This window comes from Taeniopygia guttata, chromosome 9 (assembly GCF_048771995.1).
Source record: "Taeniopygia guttata chromosome 9, bTaeGut7.mat, whole genome shotgun sequence".
Classification (NCBI taxonomy): Eukaryota; Metazoa; Chordata; class Aves; order Passeriformes; family Estrildidae; genus Taeniopygia; species Taeniopygia guttata.
Window position 1 is genome coordinate 21,144,587 of NC_133034.1, and position 14,512 is coordinate 21,159,098.

A 14,512-nucleotide genomic window follows, 5' to 3' on the forward strand; every position below is an offset into this window, starting at 1 on the left:
ACTGCAGTAGTTTATGAGTCCATGAAATGGCAAGTGAAACACTTATTATGGATTATCTGTAATGTCACCTGTTGAATTTACAGAGACTTCTAAGGAGAAACAGGACTCATAAAAAATACATTTTTAAAATTCACCTTTTCAACAATAAGAAATTTACAGCCAAACTACATTACATAAGTGTTTATGTCAACATTTTTTTTAACTTAATCAGCTTATAATCAATTTTCACCTTGTTTGCAGAAGTTGATTTACCAGAAAGGAAGTAATTATTTCTTAAAGCAGAAGATGGGGAAATTAAGACAGGCAGGTACACTGAAGACCCAAATTAAGTTTATTTCATTAAAGGCAGTTTATAATACATACAAACATTTTTTGTTCATTTTAAAATATAGCATGAATTACTGTGCTTATTCACAATAACCTGAATTACCATGCTTTATGTGATTTTCTGCTTGCTGATAAAGTTCACAGGTAGACTGAGATGTTCACATCAATGAAGGACCAAATTCTGCTTCTGCTGAAGTGAATGGCAAACACTGAATTTGCACAGAAGTACAACTGGACAACTATAGGTTGCTGGGTTTTTTTTCAGAACTGGTTTGGAAAAGGATATGAACAGGCAGCTTATGGAGGGAGCTGTATATCACAATTTTTATGTCAGCTCAATCTTGCATTCCTTATAAAAGACTGACTTCAGTGAAAAATGAAAATATATGTTGAGAGCACTCAATTCCTACCATCCTTAATTTATTACATAAACAATAAGCATTCCCACAGGACAGGAGAAATCTTATCTTTCATATATCCACATGCTGACTGAACAATATCCTAGAAAAAAATAATCAGTTAGGATCAGAGACTGTATAATCTGAAATTCCAGATGCTATTTTCAACTACTTTAGCTCAGAGGTTGTCACACAAGGCTGTGGTCCAGCACTTCTGAAATTTGCTCAATGCATATCTTCCATATTCATGTGAAACATATTTCCAACACGACTTACAATATCCTATTATTTAAGATGCAGTGTTATACACAACATAACAGTGTAATCTTACACTCCCTATTAAGCAGTGTGTAATGCACCAGAAATGTTTTTTGCTTTGTATAGGAAACATTTTTAACCACCTGCTTTTGAAACAGCATTGGCAGCTTTAATGAGAATTGGTTTTTTTATCATGTCTATACACATTGTGGAGAGAATTCAAAAGAATGGCTTGTCTAATAGTCAGACTACCCTGTAGTTTGGGTTATTAAAAAGGAGATTGTAAAAGCTATATAGGACAGCAGGAGATTTGGTTCATGTCTAGTGTTCCTTTAGCTCTGAACAATCTATCTCAGGAGGCAATAAGGAGATAGATGAAGCTTTTCCGCAATTTTCTCTTTCTCTCCTTTCTCTGCTAATTCTAACACTTTCACTGTGAAACTGCATTAACAAACAGGCTTATGTCCTTCATCCTCCAGCTGCATATTCTCAGTATTTGCTGGAAACGCACCAATTTAACTGCAGAAAATAATTCCCCAAACTTGATGTGTGTGTTTACATTTACTTCAACACACTTACATGGAATGACAGACATTCCCCTCATGGAATGTCATGTAGCATTTCAGATTTTGGAGGGAGTAGGGTACTACTTGAGAAATAGTAAAGACAGAGCAGGCAGACAGGTTTCTGAGCAATGCACATGGAGAGATGTAAGTCTGCTCCTTAGTGGTGTTCAAAAACCTCCACAGCCTTTTCCACTGGGTCTTAAAACCCACAAGGGTTTGTTTTCCTCTCAGGAATGGACACATGTACTTTCTCTTCTTTCTCAAACTCAAACTTGTAAATAGCAGGAACTTTATATCAGTACCCTTCCAGTTAATTCACATTTTCTGGGGAACGTCTGAGTTCAACAAACCCAGCATATCTGTGCCAAGCAAAAGGATCCTTCTTCATTCCAAGGTGCTGCGTTTGTTCGACGTGCAAAACTAACGAGATGCTAATAATTATTTATTTAGCACCTGTTTTCAGTGCTAAAGAAACTTTGTAATACAATTTTGACACCTCAAATGGTAAATTCAATGTAAAATCAAAGCCAGTTCTAGAGATGGGTTATAATTCTAAGCTTGTCCATACAGCTCTGCTGTGATCTACAGTTCTGGTTTGCCTCCCATGGATAAGGTTTTACTCTGAGACAGGATACTGAAAAGGTAAGAATAAAATCCAGCTCTGTGTTTGCTATCCCTAATTAATTAACTGTTGGGCAGTAGCCTCCATGAATAGATGGATAGGCTCTAAAGGGCAGAAAATTGTCAACCGCTTGCAGGATTTGAATCAACATATTTTCATTGTATTTGTAACTTCAATTTTGGATTTGCTCTTTTCAAGCCTTTTTAAATGTCTAAGTAACAGTTTATTTTTGAGACTGAGAGGTCAGACATTCAAGCCTGTCATTGGCTGCCCTGAAGCTAACACATCAAAACGACAAACTCAACGCAATTAAAAAGACTGAGATTTATCAAATCTTTTGAGGCTTTCATGACAAAATTTCATTTTGAGCACTAGTTGCAAGGGTAAGCAGGGAAGCTGGCCAGGAGCATGTTGAGAGATAATGCTGGACAAAATTCTCCCCAGTCTTTCTGCAGGTGATCTACATAGGACTTTCCCTTGGTGTCTGGACTCAGCTGAAGAGGAATCAGTGGGATAAAAAGGAGAAGAAATAAACTGGAATGATCAGGGAGGCAAGCAGACAAATAAACCAAAGAGTAGCAATGATAAATCTGGGACAAGATTGAGCATCAAAATAACGTCGATCTGAGGAGGAGGAGGAGAAATCTTTTCTGATTTTTCTGCTGTCTTGATTTGAGGATCACAATTGCTCCCTGTGGTAACACAAATGAATTCTACTGTAAAAGGTATTTGATAAAGACTTTCATGCTCTTTCAAACAGTCTATACTATACAGAGTTTTTTTTCTATCATCTATTATTTTATTATCTTCCTTTCTGAATTCAAATTACTTTATAGCTCAGATTCTGAAATACTTTAGAGAAGCATTTAGTATGCTGAGGAGTGAACAATCCAAGAGAGCTTCAGTGCATCTTTGCATTTCCAGTGACACAGGGCATCCCACAACAGGTCACATCTGTGGCAAACTGCAGCAGTCACCTCCTCTTTGTTACTCATGCCCAGACCTTCAAATCTTAAGGGATGGTTTGATCTGTACCACCTATCAATAGCTCCAATGGATTAATAAAACGTTTGGTGGCATCCAAGGCTTCTGGCCATATGTCAGTAAAGGCTATTATTGTTACGATAAAAATCTCCCAATCCCCCTAAAAAGCTGTTTTCTTTTCAGCTGAAGGTGTGCTCCATGGTTTGATATTCCTGCTCAAAAGTTCTTTTCTACTTCCACTTTGCTAGTAAATCCCAGTTGTACAAAATTGAAAGTGATTGCGAGAGTTTGGAACACCACACAACGCCACTTCATTGCAAAACACAAGTGCTGTTTTGCAGAACCAGCTACATTCACATTCATTTTTACTTACAGCAGTCTCTCCTTAGAACTAAGAGCCTAGAGATGTTTCATGTCTCTAAGAAGAAATCTGTGTCCTAAAACAACTGTGAAGCCAAGCAGGAACTTGGCAGTACAGAGACCATTAGAGGAAAGATGAGGGTGAACACTGTGTCAGTGTGACACACCAATTGTAAACATGACCAGACAAATCCTCAAGAGATACAGCACAAAATTCCCCATCTCTTCTTCCATGTTTCAAGTTAGCAAGGGAAGCAAGTTCCAAATACAGTGTATTTTCTCTCAGCTTAGTAGTACAAAAAGGCCAGGGTGATGGGATTTTGAGTAGCCTGGAGGAGAAGGTGTCCCCACCAAACCTAGATGACCTTTAGAGGCCCGTTCCAACACAATCAATTCTGTGAAATATTTTAAAACAGACATTGCTCTTGCATACTTCCCTAAATATTTTCTCAAAAGGATGGGATTTGCGTGGCTTTAGTTAAGAAATTAACTACATTCATTAAAAAAAAAACAAACAGGCGAATGAAATGATAAGAGAGGAGACTGCAATATAAAATTCATGTAAGAAGGGTACAGCTCTGGTGGGGTTTGGTCAGACCCCACATGCCAGCACCCTCTCCACCTCAGAGCAGCCACAGGTGTGGTAGCTCCATAAAGCTGCTCCAAATCCAGCCCTATTGAGATGCAGAACCTCTGCCAAGATGACCAACCAAGGTATGAAAAAGACATCATCTTCATGGGCTCACAGTCCCACCCCACATTAGGATGAGATTACAAGTGTTATATTACATGGGAACACAACCCAGTGGAAAGGATTTCCAGATGCTACAAGTTGTGTGAATATATCGCTCCTAGATCAGAGAAACTGAGTCCTGAGTGCCCTCACCTTGATTTAATATGCTGTTTTGACAACCAAACCTCATAACTTAGTGAAAAATACAGTATTTAAATGTTGCATGAAGTATTCGATGCTTCAAAATTAGTGAAAAGTTGAATTAAAATTAGTAGATGTCATAAGACTCCTTTAAATTGTGATGTATTTTTCAACTGCACCAAATTTTTATTCTTTGCCATTACTGAATATATTCACTAATGCTTATTAATTAGTATTTTCATGACCAAAAATCACTTTAAAAAATTTCTGCATCTTAGTTTGCCAAAATAGGAAGACTTATAATCAAAATTTTCAATTAAACTGTTTGTGAATTAGACAATTAAGCCCATGAGGAGAGGATCAGTTAAGTCCTATAATGTTCCATTTACTCATATCAATAAATCATTTTCTTAAAAGAGTTCTACTTCTTATCTGAAGTGGTTGTTTATATTACCAGAAGTTGACTACAATTTCTTAATGCAGACTAGAGCTGTCTGACATTTTGCACAATAAGTAGGTAACGAAATGGTGATTTTACCCATAACAGAAAGAATGGGTAACTCTGTCACTTATGTGTAAAGTTTTAGACAGCTAAGTAATACAGATTTAAATTAAAAATGACAGATGCACTGGCTTGTACTATAATGGGCACTGAAGTGAACCTTTATTCCTTTTAGCAGCTTACAGTTAACTCTTAAATAGACCACACATTATCTCACTTTTGAGTACTGTAACTATTCAGCTAAATGATCAAATGGCCATTCTGTTGATGGCTGCTCTGTGCTTCAGGACAAAAAGATTCCCTGACCTACTGCAGAAATTCCACTGAACTCATGTTAATCAGAGGTCATCCCAGAGGAAAAAATAACCCAGATGTTTCTCATTTGAGAGCTTCAGTATCAAAATCTGTGTATTGTATATCATCAGGTCAAGCGGGAATTGCTTTGTTTAATACTTCATAAAATATACATGTGCTTCTTATATGATCACTCTAGCAGAGTGTCCAGAACCCACCCAGAGACTCCTGAAGCTAACCAGCCTTTTGTTATCTCTTTCAGATGATAAATGTAGTTATAGAATTGTTAACAAAGTTCTTTACCCGATATATATTTGTGGCTCACCCTTGGTTCACTGGGGTTAATCGTATGAGAAAAATTAATTGGATTTTCTTTGCCACCTTTATCATAACTATAATATCAACAATAATACTACCTCTAATGCTAGTTCAGCCTCCAAGGCAAGCTTTCATATCAGATTCATAATAAAGATATCACTTTTGTATTTTCCTGGTGGAAATAGTAATTCAAGACAAAAAAAGCTGGAATACAGATAATACCACTTCTTGAGGGAGAACTCTGCAAACAAAGATGCTTGAATGAACTCAGATTTGTCCATGAATTGTTGTTCTAGCTGCATACAATACCAAGTAACAATTCCAAGCATACAAAACCCTTGTTGTAGAGCTAGATCAATAACTAACTCTTCAACAAGATGATTTTTTTTTTTTTTAAGAAAAAGACCAGCAAACTTCCTTGTGGCAGAAAAAGGAGCCCATGCTTTTTGTTCTTGATCAGATGGCCAAGATGGTTCCAATTTCATCAGGGTAATTGAGATCAAGTTCCAACTCATCAGAAAATTCACAGACATATAAACATAATTTGTTAATCACAAACCCAACATCTCCAACTCAGCTCTGAAAGTGCTCTTGACTGGTATTACCAGGCTTTCCAGAACTGCAGAGAGCACACTACAACTTGAGTGCAATATTGGCATTAGAGGGATCTATCAGCTTGAAGAGGTTGTTTCCTGTGATCTAGCATTCTGTACATCTGTGACTTCTCTTGCATTTGCTCCAAAATGAATTTCATGCTTAACTTGTTTTTCTTAATTAAACTTCCTTTAACAGTTTCTAATATGTGCATTATTAAAACTCATTAGTCCCATTCATGCCTGCCTGTCATTTTTGGCTTCATATTCATGTACCAAAGAGCTCTGCTGCTTTATATAGGAAGCAAATTAAATAATAAATATGAGAACTTGAACATTTTATGAGTGTCAGTACGAGAAAGTGGCTGCAAGGCCCATAAGGTTTCACAAAAAAAAAGCATTACAGCTAAAGCTAACATGCTGACACATCTCTGATCTATAAAGTCTGCAGTAATGGTAGCAGTAAAGTGTTGTGCCATAGATGGGGAATTTTTCTCTTACATGAAATAGAAATAGGATATAGCACAGACTATATTTACCGTTGTAAAAAAATTTCAAATAAAATTTCCCAAAAGCTTAGAATATAACACCATTAAATGTCTACAAAGATTTACTCTTTCCATCTGACTTCATGTGTAGCTCCTATTATTCAGCTCCTTGTCCTGTTTTCATTTTCTACCCCTATCTGTGAGAAAGAGACTTATTTCAGCTACAGCAAGCAGGCTCAGTGCCCCTGTGATCATGTCCTGGTCACACTGACCACGTCTCCAGTGACCAGAGGGTTTCCTGACCCAGCAGTTGCATCTCAGGGTGCCTGTTCCAGGTCCCAGATTCTCCGCTGAAATAATCCATTATTGTGAAACCAGTAGAAGAAACAAAAGCCTTATCCCACAATGCCTGTTTTGCACAGGCTTGAGGATGCCAAAATATTCGGTCTATCTGTAAGGTTTCTCCTGACTAAATTGTCATTTTCTCCTTATGAATATTTCTAACACTGTGTGCCTACATAACACTTTACTGCTTTCAAGTACTGTTTTGGAAACTGGGGGACAGTTGGGAAGGCAAAAGTTAAGGAACAACTTTAAGTTCAGTTGTTGAACCTAAAAGCTTCAGACAAAATGTAATTAAATAAAAATACAAAATGCAACATAAACGTGTTCCCCTCATTAAATTCCGAGAACCAGTTCAACAAGTGAGCTAATGGCTTCTCTAGGCAGGATGTGATTGAGGAGATTTAGAAAACATCTTTTCAAAATGCCATTTAAGTTCTCTGCTTCGTTAAAGGAATATGAGTTACTTGAAATGCAATAGTTGCAAAGTGTCCTTGACCACTTTTATGATTTTACAGTCACGTGTTGCTAATTTCCAAGCATTACATTCTCCCTTAATATGGAGCAAAGGACCTAACCAAGCATCAGCAGAAGGTAAGAAGCTACCCAAAGGCAACACTAAAACTGATTATGCAGAAAATATTATGAGGACAAAACAGAAGAATTCAACAAATGGGGTAAAGAGAACTCAAATTGCTTTTCCTTTAATGGCTTCATGTTTTATTTGACCACAGCAGTGGAAAAACCATGTTACCCTGCTGTGTGCAGCCCAGACCTTTACATGGCTTGGTAACCATGAGGATATTTACAGCACAGACTCTGTGCCCCCCTGGTTTCCCACAGCTGCTGCTCCCTCACTCCACCTTTTGTTTTCTAGTGGGAAGTGCTGTGGTAGAGAGGGTGCACAGCAAAACTTAGCATGGGACCAAGCAGCCAAGCAGTCACTTTTCATCCCTGGAGAGCACTCAATACATCATTAATGAGAAATTAATAGTTATGGAAGTAAAATCTGCTGGAAAACACGTGGGGTCTTCAGAGGCAGGTAGAAATGTGCAGCTGAGTCACCAAGAAGCCAAAATTATTTCTCCCTGTAATTCTGCTAGTTCAATAGTAATCCTGGGGAACATAACATCATCATTTGTTATTAGAAGTACATGATTTTCTCTCAATATGCAACACATGATGAAGTTTTCCCATTAGGTGGGGTTTTTTGGTTTGGTTTGGTTTTTTGCATCCCCTAACTCCCTCTCCCCTCCCTTCCACAGAAACTCTTGTGCAACACCTGGGTATCAGGGCAGGCATCCCCCTCTGAGTGCTAATGCTCCCTTCCAATGCAGAGCTCAGAACCAGGGCTACAGAAATGGAGACATTCCTCCAGAACAGCCTTTATTCATCAGTCAGGACCTCTTTTTTATAATTATCTATTATTTTATCACCTGTTATACTTACCATGGATGGATATCTGGGACTAATCAGAGACTCTATCATTTACTGGATTAAACTGATAACTGCCCATCCTTTATTAAAAGAAATCCACAGGGGTTTCTACTGGACCTCTAGAAAAAAATGTTTTACTTTCATTATTTTCTTTCAAAGAAGGTCTGTCTCCTTTTGCCCTTCTTTTTCCACTATTTAATTTTTAAATATTTTTTTCATGTGATTAAAAAACCATAATAAATATGTCATCGAACAAATAATTCAGAGCTAGCCAAGGGTCTGTAATACAGCTTTACATCTCTATTACAAAGGAATGTATATTTGCTTTTAATAAAGAAAGGCAAGCCAATCCATTACAAACAGAGACCACATCTAAGCCTCTGCTTTCTTCCCTTTTCCCCAGACTCCATTTGAGCAATTAGAGTGGTTAATGCTGGTGTGCATGCCAGCGGATATTAAAAATGTAAACTGATAAAAAATACAACTACCACCATTACCGTGTTCAAATTCCTCCCTTCACTTGCAAATCAATTTATCTGCCTACAGCCCTGTCCCAGTCTTTAAATAACCCTCCTCAGCAGACTGCTCCACCTCCAGCCAAATAATCCAGAGAAAACCCACTTTGTGAAAGATGTTTAAGTATCAACAGCTAGGATATTATCTTCTTACCCTACTCTAGGAGAAGGGGTAAGATAAGCAGAGCAGCATCAGGACAGCAGCTCCTCTCCTCGCTCCTACACCCACTGCCTCAAACAGGCTGAACCACTCTCATGGCTCTCGCTGCTGCCTCAGTTAATCACAAAACAGAGGTGTTCAGCCAAATCCTGCTTCCCAGCACACTTAGCATGATTATCCTCAGCCTCATTTTTCTTCCCACAGCCTGCATATGATTCGCAGGAAACGTACAGGATAAATGGGATCTCTTTGTAGGTACCTGAGGATCTCCTAATCATTTACTGCAAAACTGCTACTGCAATCTGCAGCCACAGCCTAAGAAAAACGGTGTCATTTATCAAAAAGTAACTAAGAAGCAGTCTTCTTTAACCCTGCACCCTGCACCAGTAATTGAGTGGTGGGGGAGAGAAGAAAAAAATAAATAATCCTTCCCAACCACCCTTCCCAAACATGGCTACTTTAGCTTTTGGCTCCCAATCTGCAAATCTAATTTCAAAGATGCAGAAGTGGTCTGTGTGTTACAGCTGTTGAGCCCACACAAGTCTCAGTGCAGTCAATGGGAATCAGGATCTTTGAAAATCAGGGCCCTGAATAATGGGCTCTATTTTTAAATGCTCATTTATATCGTGCATGGGTCTTTCTCTTGTCAGGTGCCTGCAATAAAGTACGTGCAATTTCATAAGTGTCCTTTGCTTTAACTAAGCCAGCCCAGAAAAGTAGGGGGAAATGTCCCAAAGCTCACAGTACTGCTCTTTCAGCAATAACAATAGTCTGTGGATGCACCAAAAATGCTGCTACTGTAAAAAACAAACAAACAAAAATACCAACCTAGGTCTTAAGGGAGCATGAAAAGGTTATTGTGAGCATTGCCAAAAATACATGGTTTTGGATGTGAATTATCTCTGAATTTACCAGTATGGTCTTGTCCCACTAAGGCTCTGGATAAATGCAAGTATTGCCACAGTGGATGGCAATGCTGGCAAAAAAATAATTCCTAAAACAATTTCTTACACTTATGCTGAGAAAAAGAAAAATCTGCTTCATTTCAAATTCACAGAACATCTAAACGTGCTAAAAACATTCACTTTGATATTTATAGCTTCTATAAGACATATTTCCATTTTATACTAGTGGATTTTAATGCCATAGTTGTTAGAGCTAAAACTAACTGGCCTTCCAGAAAGCAAACCCAGTGTCAAACTAACATGATATTTCTTCGAAAGGTCAGCAAATTTACAGAACGAAATGGCCAGTCCAGATTTTGTCACCTGCACCAGCAAGAAGAGAACACTATAATCAAGCTCCGGTTTGTTTTATTTAAACAGTTATTTGAATGTAATTGCCCTGAAACCATATGCAGCGTTAAAACGATTCCAGGTAACATCCTTTCTCCTGATTCCAAGGTAACTTTCTGGCTTTAATTATAAGTCAATTAATATTAAGTAATTTGACTGATTAATTTTAATTAAACCTGTTGAAAATTGATTTTCCTTTAGCAAGTAAAGATGATGCTCTAGTGCGATCATCAGGAAAGGAGGATGGGGTTGGCGGGGGGGGGCGGCCGGGGGGGAGAAGCAGAAGAAGCAGCGCTCAGCGCCCAGGCGAGAAAGAAGATGTCTGAAGAAATAAAGCAAAGCATCCCCCGGCAGGCCCGGCAGAGAAGCGGGGGCTGCGGGAGGCAGCGGGGGCTGCGGGAGGCAGCGGGGGCTGCGGGAGGCAGCGGGGGCCGCGGAGCGCCCGCGGAGATGCGCGCCCGGCCCGAGCGGGCGGCGGCCCCGGGGCGGCGGGGGAGGAAAAGTTCGCCGGGGCGGCGGCGGAGGGTGCGGGGGGTGCGTGCGTGAGTGCCAAAACGCCGGTGTGGAAATCTCCCCGCCAACACCCCCGCAGCCGCGCATCCCCGCGGGCGGGCACCGCTCGGGCTCGCAGCCGCCGCAGCCCCGCTCCCGCAGCCCCGCACGCATCCCCTCCCCACCCCCGGCCGCGGACACGCACACACGGCTCGGAAAGCGGCCCTGCCGAGCGCCCCCGGGCTCAGCCCCGCAGCCGCCCTGCCCTGCCCTGCCCGGGGCCCCGCGCCCGGCCCGGCTCCATCTCCATCCCGCCGGTCCCTCTCTCCTCCATCCCGGCCGCGCTGCTGCATCCCGGCCCGGCCGCCCCCTCCCTCCTCTCCATCCCGGCGCGGGCTCGCCCCGCACGCCGGAGCATCAAAGTATTTACCAGTTCACGGCCGCTTTCCCGCAACCGCAGCCGAAGCTGTAATCCGCTGGATTCGCCTCCTCCGGCTCTCCCAGCCGCTGGGAGCGGGAGGGCTCCCAACAGTGCTCCGGACACTTCCCAATTATACCGATTTTTATATATTTTTCTGCCCTTTCCTAGGATCGGGGCGCGGGAAGGGGGGGCTGGAAATCCCCATCCGGAATCCAGCCTCATCCGTGCCGAGCCACCTCCATGTAAATCCGACCATCAGGCAGGCAATGGAAATGATCAAACGCTACTTCTCTCCGTCTGCAGGCAGATAATCCCACTAATCCAATAGATCTCCCCCGATCCGAAAGTGCCCTCCAAACGAATCCCTTTCGCTCGATGTCCGGCGGGCGCCCGCGGAGCCGCGACGCTGCCCCGAGGGGCGCGGGAGGGGCGCGGAGGGGCGCGGAGAGGGTGTTAATCTTTTTTGGCTCCTGGATGCACGGCTCGCTCAAACCGCCGAGATCCCTTGCTTTTTTTTTTTTTTTTTTTTTTCCCTATTACACGTTTCCACTCCAAATTGCTGCTGGATGAAAAATGGTACAAAGATACCCCCAGCGGCGGCGCGGCGAACAGCGCGGCAGCCCCGGCCCCGCACCGCCCCGCACCGCCCCGGGCGGACCGGCCTCCGGGGGTCCCACCCCCGCCAGCACCGGGCACAAAGGGATGCCAGGGCAGGGGGGAGATACCGCACGCAACCTGCGTGAGGATGGGCTGCTGCCTCTTGCTTCATTATACCCAAAATTTATGTGTGGTTTATACAGAGAGATGTGGATTATACGCAAATATTTCACGCGGTTGTAATTTAGGATGAAACCGTGGTTTTACTTATTTGGATCGTCACTGTCTGCACACAAGATATAAGTGATTCTTTTTGTTTCCCCTTGCTGTTTCTTGAAATATTTTACTTGTTTTTCATTGTTTTCTTTCTATTTCTAATGGAGGAATAAAAGTATTCTCCGACCCCAGCCCTCACGCTCTCTAGGATCACAGCAGACAATGAAAGCTGACAACTCAGGGGATGTGGGGAGAAAGGAAGGCCAGATCAGAAGGGAAGGGAGAATAGTCCTTTGAATGCTGATAGATCTATTCATTTTTTAAGAACAGCCACAATCACACGTTAAAACATCCCAAGTTAAGCCTGTTGCAGAGAGCTCATTAACATCTCCTGTTATTTTAGGAGAGACTTCCCTTCACATTGTGTTTAAAATCTATGTTTTGCTCTGTTAACATCCAGCTCAGTTTAAAATATTGACACTAACCAAGCACAGCAAACCCACTCATGTTTCCAAGCCTACAGCCCCAGGCAAGGTCTAGAGGTGCCCGAAAATTTGATAAGCTTTTACACCCTCACTTGAGAGCACGTCCCAGTGGAGGGAAGGTCAGTCCCAGCCACGCTGGGCTATTTATTTCTCTCAGTACCACTAAGGATCTGGATCTAAATGCCCATGGCAGGAGTGACAGGACACAGCAGCAATTTATCCTGTGACATTCCCATGTACTGGCATAATCCTGTCCTGGGCACTATAGTCCATGGTTAATTAGGAAAGTCCAGAATCCTTCGGTACTCTGAAATTTAACTCTTTTGCTGTTGCCAAAAGCATGCAGCTCTCAGGTAGAAAGAGAAAGGCAGAACATACTCTGCTGACAGGGCAATCCCATGAATGTTGCTCTGTTAGTCTCAAGGGAATACTGCATGGGGAAAAAAAAAGTTTCAAAGCTAGAAATGAAATTAGTATATGAAAATCAATCACTTGCCACCAGCCACAGATCAACCAACAGCCTAAAAATTATCACCAAAGAGGCAATACCAGGTGAGATATTCTGCCATTCTTCATCTGCACAAAACCCTGGAGTAGCTTTACCTTTGGGTTGTTCTTTACACTGAAAAGTGAGAAATAAAGGTGAAATAAAATAACAGCACTCTCCTTGTCACTAGATAAACCACTGGAATCTAAGTGTGCAAAGTTTTATCCTCCCTCCTTCAAGAAGGATGTAGCTATCCTCCCTGGTTTCCCTGAGCCACCACGTGAACATCTCCTTGGAACACTCTATCATTTAAGCAGATGATCCTCTAACTAACTGTGGGGGGAAATCAACCCATTTATCTCTTTACCACGGCTTTTGTGGGCGGCAGGAGCTGAAGATTTACACTCAGCCTGCGACAATCCCACCTTTGGCCACCAAGTCTCCTTCTGGTCCTAACTCATCTTCACTCGTGCAGGGATGGCACCGAATTGTTGAGCACATTAATCTGTTCTTCAACTCCCCCTCTCAGCAGTGATTGTGGTGCCACCATTCACACACCACTTTTGCTCTGGCCTGTCCCCAAGGTTGGGCTCCCTTTCCAGAACTTTCCCACTGCCTTTCACTCTAGTTCCTTGTGCTGTGATTCAAACATTTCTCCCAATTCATTCCCTCCAGGGGTCTCAATAGCTCTCCTCTCATCCAAAATACTGCTGGGGAAAGAGGAATACTGACTTGTGGGAGGGAACAAGATTTGTCTCCAGCTCCAGAAAATTGTACAGGTCCAGGAAGGGATATTTGGCTGGGAAAACAAACTAAAGGGCCAAATCCTCTATGCAGAGATGTGAGAGCAATAGCTGAGCCTACATATGTAGTAATAATAGATTATATTCTAATATAGTAAAATAATGTGTGACATTCCTGTATCCATGCAGTGTCTGATGCTGATTCAACCAGCAGTTTACAAGCAGGACAACCTTACCTGCAAGAATTACATGGCTTGCACACACATATATTTTCTTATATACATATATATATGTATGTATGCATAAATATATATAAAAATATTTATATAAGGTTGGAACTATATGATCTTTAAGGTACTTTCAACCCAAAAAATTCTATGGTATACACACATTTATGCCTACATAGAAATTTGCAGAGTGTTTGGATTTGTTTGAAAGTGCCTGTAATTGATTAGAGCTTTGTTAAATATGTTTTAATACACTGCATGTCAGAAAGAATTACACATTCATTGCAATCTAGGGAATGCAAAACTGGTTTAAAGGCTGGCATTATTTAATATTCAGTTCAACTGAGTCTTGATAGGGTTGTGCTATCTGCATTTATTAAAAGAATGAAAAAAGAGCTAAATTTCCATGGACTTAAAATCCATGGAAATTTCAAAGGCCAGCATCCTGCAATAGTCTAAAATTCCCCTCTGCTCCATTTTATTCTAAGAACATGAAACCCTTCATATAACC

At 41.4% G+C, this 14,512-nt stretch overlaps 1 protein-coding gene across 14 annotated transcripts in view; it reads right to left on the reverse strand.

Annotated features, from left to right (window-relative positions):
- The window catches only part of NLGN1 (neuroligin 1), a 424,671-nt gene that overhangs the window by 297,452 nt on the left and 112,707 nt on the right, over positions 1-14,512 (reverse strand). For 2 of the 14 annotated variants that reach the window (XM_012575688.5, XM_030280467.4), the window contains exon 1: positions 11,256-13,324. The exons of 7 other annotated variants lie outside the window; for them this stretch is intronic. The gene's annotated coding sequence lies outside the window, so the exon portion shown is untranslated. Of the gene's footprint in view, positions 1-11,255; positions 13,331-14,512 lie in introns of those variants that run through there. 5 more of the 14 variants (XM_002197684.7, XM_012575686.5, XM_012575690.5 and 2 more) reach the window with 5 other exon arrangements.